This window comes from Triticum aestivum, chromosome 7A (assembly GCF_018294505.1).
Source record: "Triticum aestivum cultivar Chinese Spring chromosome 7A, IWGSC CS RefSeq v2.1, whole genome shotgun sequence".
In the NCBI taxonomy this organism is placed as follows: Eukaryota; Viridiplantae; Streptophyta; class Magnoliopsida; order Poales; family Poaceae; genus Triticum; species Triticum aestivum.
The window spans coordinates 629,068,370-629,077,942 of NC_057812.1; the positions used below are offsets into that span (position 1 = coordinate 629,068,370).

At 41.1% G+C, this 9,573-nt stretch overlaps 1 long non-coding RNA gene across 11 annotated transcripts; it reads left to right on the forward strand.

Annotated features, from left to right (window-relative positions):
- Positions 1–1,570: 1,570 nt before the first annotated feature.
- Positions 1,571–8,318, forward strand: LOC123148781 (uncharacterized). Of its 11 annotated transcripts, none has more exons than XR_006474126.1 (6): positions 1,791–1,805; positions 2,485–2,555; positions 2,950–3,021; positions 4,338–4,494; positions 4,956–5,752; positions 6,168–8,318. It is a non-coding gene; the product is annotated as an uncharacterized lncRNA (long non-coding RNA). The 11 variants fall into 11 exon arrangements; XR_006474124.1 differs by lacking the exon at positions 1,791–1,805 and adding an exon at positions 1,838–2,022; XR_006474123.1 differs by lacking the exon at positions 2,950–3,021 and having other exon boundaries at positions 1,574–1,805.
- The last annotated feature ends 1,255 nt before the right edge of the window (positions 8,319–9,573 follow it).

Here is a 9,573-nt window from a genome sequence, read left to right on the forward strand (position 1 = left end):
AAAGATTATCATTGATTTGGAAAAAGTTCACGCATTTAAGAAAAGAAAAAAAGAAAATTTGATGAGGGAGGAAACCTGAAAGAAGAAAAAACACAAAACAAAAATGGAGAAAAATGAAAAAGAAAAAAGAGAAGGTAGGAATAAAAGAAAGGAAGAGTTGAAACTTAGTAGATCCCGCTCCGTAATGCGGTGGTTGTATGAACACACCTCAATGAGTGAGGTCGCGAGTTCGACGAGTGAGGCAGCTGGTGCTCACTGTGCCCCCTAGTGGGCCAGCCCACGACAAGCAGCGCAGCGCAACAGACTTTATTTTATAACGCAAAAAACACCCAAAAGATGTTGCACCCGTGAAGAATTGACCGACCGCATAGCTTTGCCTAACCACTAGGGAAATTTCGCGCTAGTGAAACATTATAGCGTGAACTTTTTAAGAATATTAGGTGAATGCCCGTGCGTTGCACGAGGGCACACACATTCTAGTTGCTCATTACTATTCATGTAGAACATACGCCTTTAAGTTCTAAATGCACTTCAGGTGACATTTTCAACCTTTCTACCGCCAAATCCGTCTACAAATCCATGTTCGCCGTCTTCATCGATATGGCTTGTTCTTTGAGTCACAAATACCATTCTTCAAAATAAATCAAAAGGCCCATTATACCCAGCATGTAAGGAAAAAAGGGATATTTGGGTTTGTCTATCAACTAAGCATCTGAGATTACATGTCTATCTGATTCATGTAAAGAGAACACAAACTATCATGTTAGTTTTCATCCAAGGATATCAACATTATTCATTTTCTGCAAATATATTATTACACACCATGATTTAATTTGAAGAATATATATTTTTGAACACACATTAAAGCGCGTGTTTTACTCGCTTTTCAGCATGGAGTAAAGAATAACACAATTAGGCCATGATGACGAAGCAGTAAAAAATATTTTTGCTCTATTACATGACATGCAGCCATTAGAAGTAAACTACGGATTGACATCACCTTCGTTGCCTTTGAGCCACCGGAAAAGAAGGCCCAAAAAACTGATGGACCTAAGGAGCCAATCTCAGGCTAGCTAATCTGTTGATCATATACTTATGATACTACTCGAACAGTAAGCATTTGTATACATAAATGAGAAATGTAACTCAGTGGAGGAGCTACAAACAAAAAGCTGGGCGGGCCAAGATAAATGACAATACAAATTCTAAACCATTTATATACTACTCCCTATGTAAACTAATATAAGACATTTTAAATTAGTGATCTAAAATGTCTTATATTAGTTTATCTCTACTTCTAATGTCTCAGTTGGTAGTCCGCGTTCCGGGTTTTATTTTCGTCCCACCTAATATGGTCTTTTTTGGTACTTCTTTGGTACTTTTGCTCCCACCTCCCACCCATCATGGTTTTTTTTATACCTGCTCCCACCTCCCAGTTCCAAAAAAAACCCAACCAAAACCACGTTCACGTAGTTCTCTCGCAAGCGACAAAATCGAACGAAAATAAACCTCCGAAGAAAAACCAGCGAAAAAAAACCCTCCACAACCCGCACGCAGGCAGGAACGAGCGAGGCCTCCAGGTCCAGGGTGCCCACCTCTCCTTTTCTCTCGCGTCCCACCCTCACCCTCCCGATCTCGTGAGCTGCAGGGGAAATCGGTCTCCAGAATCGCCACCACCGATGCCGCTCGGTTCCCCTCCGCAATGGTCTCCACCAGCGCCGCGTGCCCCCAAGAAAATGGCGGCCTTGGATGAAAACGTGCGGCTCGATCGACCTTGAGATCCCCATCAACGCGGACTCCCCTATGTAAGTCCTCAATTCCCCTCCCTTCTCCCTTCCCTCGATCCAAATCTCATACCCACAGATCTGGATCACGGCCATAGGGAAACCAACAACGAGAAGAAGCGGCTCGCTGAGATATGCCATGTCGACTTCTCCTTTTGTCATCAATGGAGGCGCCACGAAGGCCAAGAAGAAGGCCCCAACAACCCTGGCCATGATAGGGCCTCATGTAGAGCCTGAAGTAGGTGCAGCATCATAGTCCGTCCTTGCACATACAAAAATTAGACATTTATTTCTGATTATGGTCGACGTGAATAATGATGTTACTACGGGCCTATTTTTTCTTTCTGATTATGGTCCTTTCAGTATTGATTCTTGCTTGTATATTAAGAATTAAGTTCCCCTGGTTAGAAGTAACCATCAGTTCTTTCTACTTTCTGAAGAACTAGCATTCTTTTCTCTTTATTTTTTCGTCCATATTAAATTGTTTGGCACAAACATACATCTGGAATAAATGCAAGTCTATATCAAGTACTGAGATTAAGATGGATGGGAGGTCACGGATGCTGGGTCGGAATTTGAATGCTAATGCCTTCACTACTTTGTTGTGCTGTTTATCTTACACGGTTATGAGTCCGGTGTGTGGATCGGTCATCGATGAAAGCGGCCGCCTAATTTCACAGTTCTTCCTTTGTTCTCCCAGGACCAAACCAACGATCAATGTGTGGTGAGAATGACAGCAGTATGCACCACATTTGCAGTCTTAACTACATGGTAAGCTTTACTAAACTAAAACTTGTCCAAACGTTTGCAACCAACGTTGGAAAAATTTATCAGGTTGCAGTTTTGCGGCCATGTTGAATCGCTTTTATACTTAATATTTTTGATGGGTCGTACAAGCTGGTTGAACTGCCACTGGTTGCTACAACCTACAAATATACAGATCTTCATTATATGACTCACTATATATGAACTTCTTCATGCATAAATTGTGTTTTTAGGCGATTCACTTTAGAAATTGGTGTGCTATAACAGTGAGACTGTTCTATATATTGCTATCCAGATTTGACATTTAGTTTCCATAACCTTTATTTTTCTGTTATTATTAAGGACAACATGCTAATTTCTCTAATCCACTCTTATTGTAATGTTATGATTTTGTTTCTAGGTTAGTAAAACTTTTTATTCAGCTCAAAGAGGTCCTGCAGTACATCCTAGGAAATAAAGGCGAGTCAATTCGGTGAGGATAAACTGGATTGCCTTCTATTGTGGCGGGTCAAACTATTTTTTGAAACACCACCACCACCTACATGCTTTTTTCTTCCTTTTCTTTCTAATAGAGCGCTGATTGTACCTACTTAGAAATATTAGTGGATGCATCCAAGTCTGATTTGGCACTTCTTTTTTAAGCTGAATGGAGAGGTCATATTTAGCTATAAGTTGTTTGCTACTGTATTTCTTTAGTTCCAATTAATTGGATTTGATTTTAAAGTTCTACAACCAAATGATAGTTCAGAGAGAGTACATGTTGTTACTCCACTTATTTAAAAACTACCAGAGAGAGTACATGTTGTTACTCCACTTATTTGACTAAATGATGCAAATGCTTTCCCCATAGGATAACTTGACAATTTGTCGAGAGAAGTAATAAAAACCGTCAAGCTTAAAGAGCAAAAGTTTGAGCACTAAAACGGTGAGTTCAGATGCCATGTAGTTCATAGTCTATGTGCAACGGCTTTTTAATTTGACTGAAGCAAATGTGATTTCTGGTTCATAGTAGGGATTAGTGCATTACTGCCACACACTGATGTGATCATCCATGTCTGCTGAGGTGCCTTAGGTTTGTGATGCTGAAGTTGTCGTACATATGCAATTTTTTCTATTATTCTTTCACCAAAATGTTATTAACCATGCGGAACTTTTTTCTTCTCTTTTATCTGATTCTATTTGTAGACCAAGTGATTTATTTATGATAGCGAATTTCTGGTGTACATGTGAATATCTCATGTCTATAGTCAGTACACCTCCCTGAACAAGATCAGAGTATTATATGAACAAGCATGGTTTGTAGTATGATCTACTTATCATTAGTTCATGATACTCCCTCTGTCCCAAAATTCTTGTCTTAAATTTGTCTAAATACGGATGTATCAAGTCATGTTTTAGTATTAGATACATCCGTATCTAGACAGATCTAAGACAAGAATTTTGGGACGGAGGGAGTACCTAGATGTATGATATCCAGTCTGCCAATGTGGTCGCAGAACTTGCTATTTATAATCTCCTAATGAAATGTTATGATTTGTATGGTATAGGAATGAAAATACTTTCAGATGTCAAAGAACATTTAAAGCATCTAACTATACTCGCAAAAAGCATATCAATATGCATTTTAGTAAATTGCCAAAATACTCTTTTCAGTATAAAATGTTGTCTTAAAAGATGGAATTGTATCTTTTTTGGGTGACTGTTGGGTTGTCTGATTGTTCACTAATCATTCTTCGAGGGATTCCTTGCCGCCACACTTATCACCGCCTCCCAACATGTCACTTTTAGGTGGGCATCATCACAGCTGCCATATAGGAGAACTCCCTATCTTTGATATGCTCAACGGCGGTGACATGCCTAGAGCAGTGCATAACATCACAGGAGAAGTCACAGGCTGTGGGGCTTTGCGGAGACTTCCCGCCACCAAGACGAGCCTCCCCATTTTGTAATTCTCTTGGCCCTCTCTACCATGCCTTGCATTTTTTTTCCAGATCTGCTAGGATTATTCACTACCGCCTCCACTGAAACGTTCGGATGCCTTGGTCATGCAGAAGTCATAGATAGTGTTTTTACAAAATCTTGCTAATAATCATATGACCTGGCTCCCAGAATATGTGTATTTGTATGTGCCAAATTAAGGTTGCCCATGTAATTGTTTGCTTATTCATTACAACATTCTAGGTTTGCATTTTTGTGCTATTTTGTTAGTTCTCAAGAATTCTAAATATTTTTTGTTTTCATCTTCCGATTGCGGTATTCACATAAAGGTTGAACAACATTTATCATTTGTTCTTTTAATATGGTAGTGTTTCTAATTCATTTATTTAAATATTATGCATCTTTTCCAATCTGTGTGGACTGAGGGCGGGTAGTTACATTTACATATACCTACATTGTTTCTCGTAGGAACGCATTAGCAGGACCTCGGGAAGCCCATCATCACACCGCCCTGGGTCGTCAAGTCTCCGTTGCCGTCATATTTGTTCAACATCAAATTAAATGAATCCAGAAATCAAGTGATAGTTTGGTCATAGTGGATTGAATTGGGAAGCTCAAGTTATGCACTATTCTCGTGATGGGTTTTTGGTATGTTTCGGTTCATAATTAGCTTGGTGATCTGCATTAGTCGTGGTTTGCTACTGATTCTTTTTTGGATCAGTTATATCTATGTTTGACTATTCAACTCCATGAATGAATCCATGTACATGTCTTTACTTTCCTGTTCTATTTTGAGAGCACACATATTGAGTTGTGGGGGCCATGTCGAGTATACCTATTGAGTTGTGCAGGTTATTGTCTATATCTATATGTACAGTAGCCCGTGGTGTCCTGGAAGTTTGACTAGGAAAGGCAACAACAAAACTGCGTCCTGGAAATGTCATTCTGCTTGGTCTTATGAGTTTACTGAATTGACAGACTCTTGTTTCAATGTTTCTAATGCTCACACCATTATGTCAGGCAAAATTATGGGGTACATGTCTTTGCTAATACCTCCAAATTATTCTCTACAGTGAAGAATCAAGCTTATCTATTTTAGGTCAGTGTTTTTGTATTCACTAAATATTGCCAGTGGTGAAGCCGAAACTAAGCAGTGTGCGTGAGGAAGGCAAGCTTGCTGACGAGCGTGGGGGCGACCATGATGTGGCTCGGAGAAAGGGTGCATATGGATTACTTATTACCCATTGGGTCTGCAAATATGAGAGGTAAAATTTTTTATTGTAGTGCAAGGCACGTTCTAAGTTTCATCTTCGCACATGATTATGGGCTTATGGCATCTGATCAGCTTTCTCTTGACATGCGTAATTGCAACACCGTCCCGATCTTTCCAAAAATAGATTGTCTATGATTATGAGAGTAACCACAAGAACAAAAGAAAGTGGCGAGACTCGTTATGAAACAATGCAGATTCTTTACCCCTAGGACAGTGACAGTGCTAACATTCATGTATGTATGTTAGGAGTTACGATATGACCTTTTGTTTATGTATGTTAACATTCAAAAATGTTTGATGAGATCAATAATGTATATATGAGATGTGATAAAACTGAACATATGTTGTACTCGGCGTATTTGATTAAATATATTAACTAACGAACCCATACTTTATTTATCATCAAGTGGCAAGGCATGGGTATTTAGCTCGAGCTGTGCATGGGCTGCTCGAGCTGCGCGCCAATGTGGAGGCCCCGCACCGCCGCCGATGGGCTGATGTTGTTGCACGTCGTGGCGGGGACGTCCGTGTGTGTGCTGCTTGTGCTGGGCGCTGATGTGGTCGCCCCCGATCGGAAGGGACGCCGCTGGAGCTGCTGCGGGATATGGTGGTGGTCCGCTGATGGAGCTGGGAGCAGACGCGGAGGCAATGGGCCCGACTCTCTGTGTGCAAATCATGATGACTTGGAGCACTGCCATGGGAAGTTTTTATTCATCTTTACCTATATTTATTGGATTAGGTTCCATTGGCAGGTGAGATTCTTATCCTGAATGCTTTTATTCTATTTTTGCCAAGACACTTCTCCTTAATATGTTCAATATTCATAATAAACTTGTTGCGGTAGAATTACATGATTTCTAAACATTTTGATTCATAATACCAATTTGCTGTATCATGGGGTTTATTAGAAATCCTAATGCATTTCTAATCAGGATTGTTTCTAATGGTGATTAAATCTGTCATAGTGTCAACAGGTTAAAGATGATGTACCCTTTTCCCGTTTGGATACCAACCATTGCATTCAGCAGTAAGATATGTTGCTTATTTACTTGTAGAATCAAGTGGGTTAGAGGCATCTGCTTTTAACTATTTACGACACTTCTTCAGCTTCTTTGATTTTCAGTAGTTGGTCCGTTAATCATCTAAATTTTTCCTGATTTCACATCCATGGTATCTGCTTTGCTTTAGTACCTGTTCATGGTTCACTCATGATTTGTTTCTTTCTCCCTATCAGTCTTACCATTTTGTTTTGCTTGCTTTACCTTGTAGCTTCTCTGTCACACTTTTTATGCTTTTACGATGTCCTAATAAAAGTTTTGTGTAGGCAGATAATTTTTTGCTTACTACAAACTGTAAGAAGCTGAAGCTTACTGATCTGGGGCTTGCACGAGAGGAAACTGTAACTGAAATGATGACGACTGAAACTGGGACATACTGATATGGACACAGAGGTTATAAATCACTCTTTTCCACAATAGATAGTCAATATTAAAAAAATTAGGAACTGAAGCCGAAATAAAATGGTTCCTGGTTGTAGTTTCCTGGGTTGATTCTTCAAATTATACTTCAATTTGTATGCCCTCGCGATAATTTTCTGCCTGAAGTTTCTAGAGCTCACTGATTTTAGGACCTTCTATACAAAGAGAAATCTGATGCTCTAGAATTTGTGTATGAAGATTGCTTTAATAACAATCGTAAATATAATTATATTCTTCAATTAAGTAATGATAATGTAATATTGCATCCTGTCATTTACAATCAGATAGACAAGTGACCTTAAGTATAAGGTTTCAAACTATTTAACGCTCAATGCTTGTTATATAATTCTCCGTGGTAAGATCAACTGAGTTGGGCATCATAATTGGCACTAAACATCCAAAGTTAAGTTCGTGCTCACCATTTCACGATTATATTTTTGGTACTGATATTTTCATATTACCAGTTCGCTGAAGATAGAGCTCTGGCATTGTATTGAAGCTCAACTCCGCATGAAAGTGTACAACTTCACTGTTATGTTCTGGCACTCGAATTTGCTATGCTTTGCATGCTAGGAATACTTACACGTTCATTCTTAAATCATCTTGTTATATGGCATTGTAGGTCTGATGGAAAAGAACTTCTGTGATATAGGCCAGGACGGAGGACGTTGTCAATGGAAAACATGGCTCCGCATGAAGGTTCACTCGCCAATAGTCTTCAAGAAGATGCGAAGGTCATGGTTCTGTGTTGATGCCCCTTGAAAAAAATACCTTCACATTTTCTTGTTTGAAGGAACGCTAGGAGGAATTGAGGATGCGAAAAATGTACGGAGGAAAGGGAGACTAGGAGAGGTGCACGGTGAGGCATCGACGTATGCTTTTTGTCATGGTGTTCTCATATCCAAACTTGAATCAAGTATGCTTTTTGAATGGCTTGCACTAAAGCAGAGTATAATTCTTATACTTGTGTTTTAAATTGACTACATGTTGTCGTCTCCTCTTGTATACATCTTCCCTAACTACCCATTTTGTGATGGGTTGTTAAGCTACCATTCAAGGGAATGCATGTTGACAAATGTATTGATGCTTCCTTGAGTCTACTACTAATATATTTGTAATGTATTTTTCACTGAAAAAAGCACCGCTATTAGCATGCTATAGAATTGTCTAGCTAAATAAATCAATGTACACTGCCTCGCTAATAGAATGCCATAGTGCGACATATCTTGCTAATAGCATATTTTAAGGCTGCTCCTATTTTGTTATAGCGCGCTACTTTTTTCATTGATTTTTATAGAGTTTATTTTTTGAGAAAACGAAAAAAGCCTTTGCGTTTCATTTCATTGAAAAGATGGAAGGCCTCCTAGGAGGTGTGTCGTTACATGTTTTTGTAATTGGTCAGTGTACATCCCAGGTTGTGGGCAGGACAACCCGAAGCCCCTGGGCGCCTGCCTTTGCCCAACATCGGGCCTCCTCTTTGATCCTATCCACTAGTGTTGCGATGGATGGTGTAGCATTATCGAAGACGCATGCATTCCGGTGCTTCCATATCATCCATGGGACGAGCAAAGTGATAGACTTGAGGGCTTTGCGCTGCGCCAGTGGTGTTCCCTCCCTTGCGTGCCGCCACCACTCCATGACGCTGGGCTCTTGATCTGGCGGCTGGGCCGGCAATTGGAGCCAGTTGAGAATGGTGTGCCATGTCTGGCGTGCAAAAGGGCAGGCCAGGAGCAGGTGCTGTAGCGTTTCGACTGCTTGGTCGCAATGGAGACACCTAGGGTGATGATCTAGCCCACGCCTGGCGAGTCTTTCGGCCGTCCAGCAGCGATCTTGGGCTGCCAACCAGTGAAAGAACTTCACCCTTTGTGGTGCCCAGGTTTTCCATACCAGCTGCCATGAGGGGCATCGTGTAGAACCCTGGAAACTTGCCGCATAGCATGATTGCGCCGAGTAGCAGCCGTTGGCCGTCCACCTCCAGAGTAAGCGGTCCGGCTCGTTAGAAAGGGTGGTGTGGCTCACAGCATGCCAGAGGAGCAGGTATTGGCCTATCTCATGCAGCCCCAGTGTCCCCTGGATATCGCGCGCCCAGGTGTTGTTGGCTAGCCCATCGGCAACCATCCGTGCTTTTCGTCGCTGCTTGGGGATGCATTGGTGGATTAATGGGGTGATGTCAAGGACAGACTGCCCGTTGATCCAGCGATCCTCCCAGAACAGTGCCGTCAAACCATTGCCGATGCTCATGGTGGTTGATGTAGAGAACATTTCTCGCTCCTCACTAGTGAATTGCATGTCAAGCCCTTGCCAGGCGCGGTCAGGGTCCACGCGGGCAAGCCAC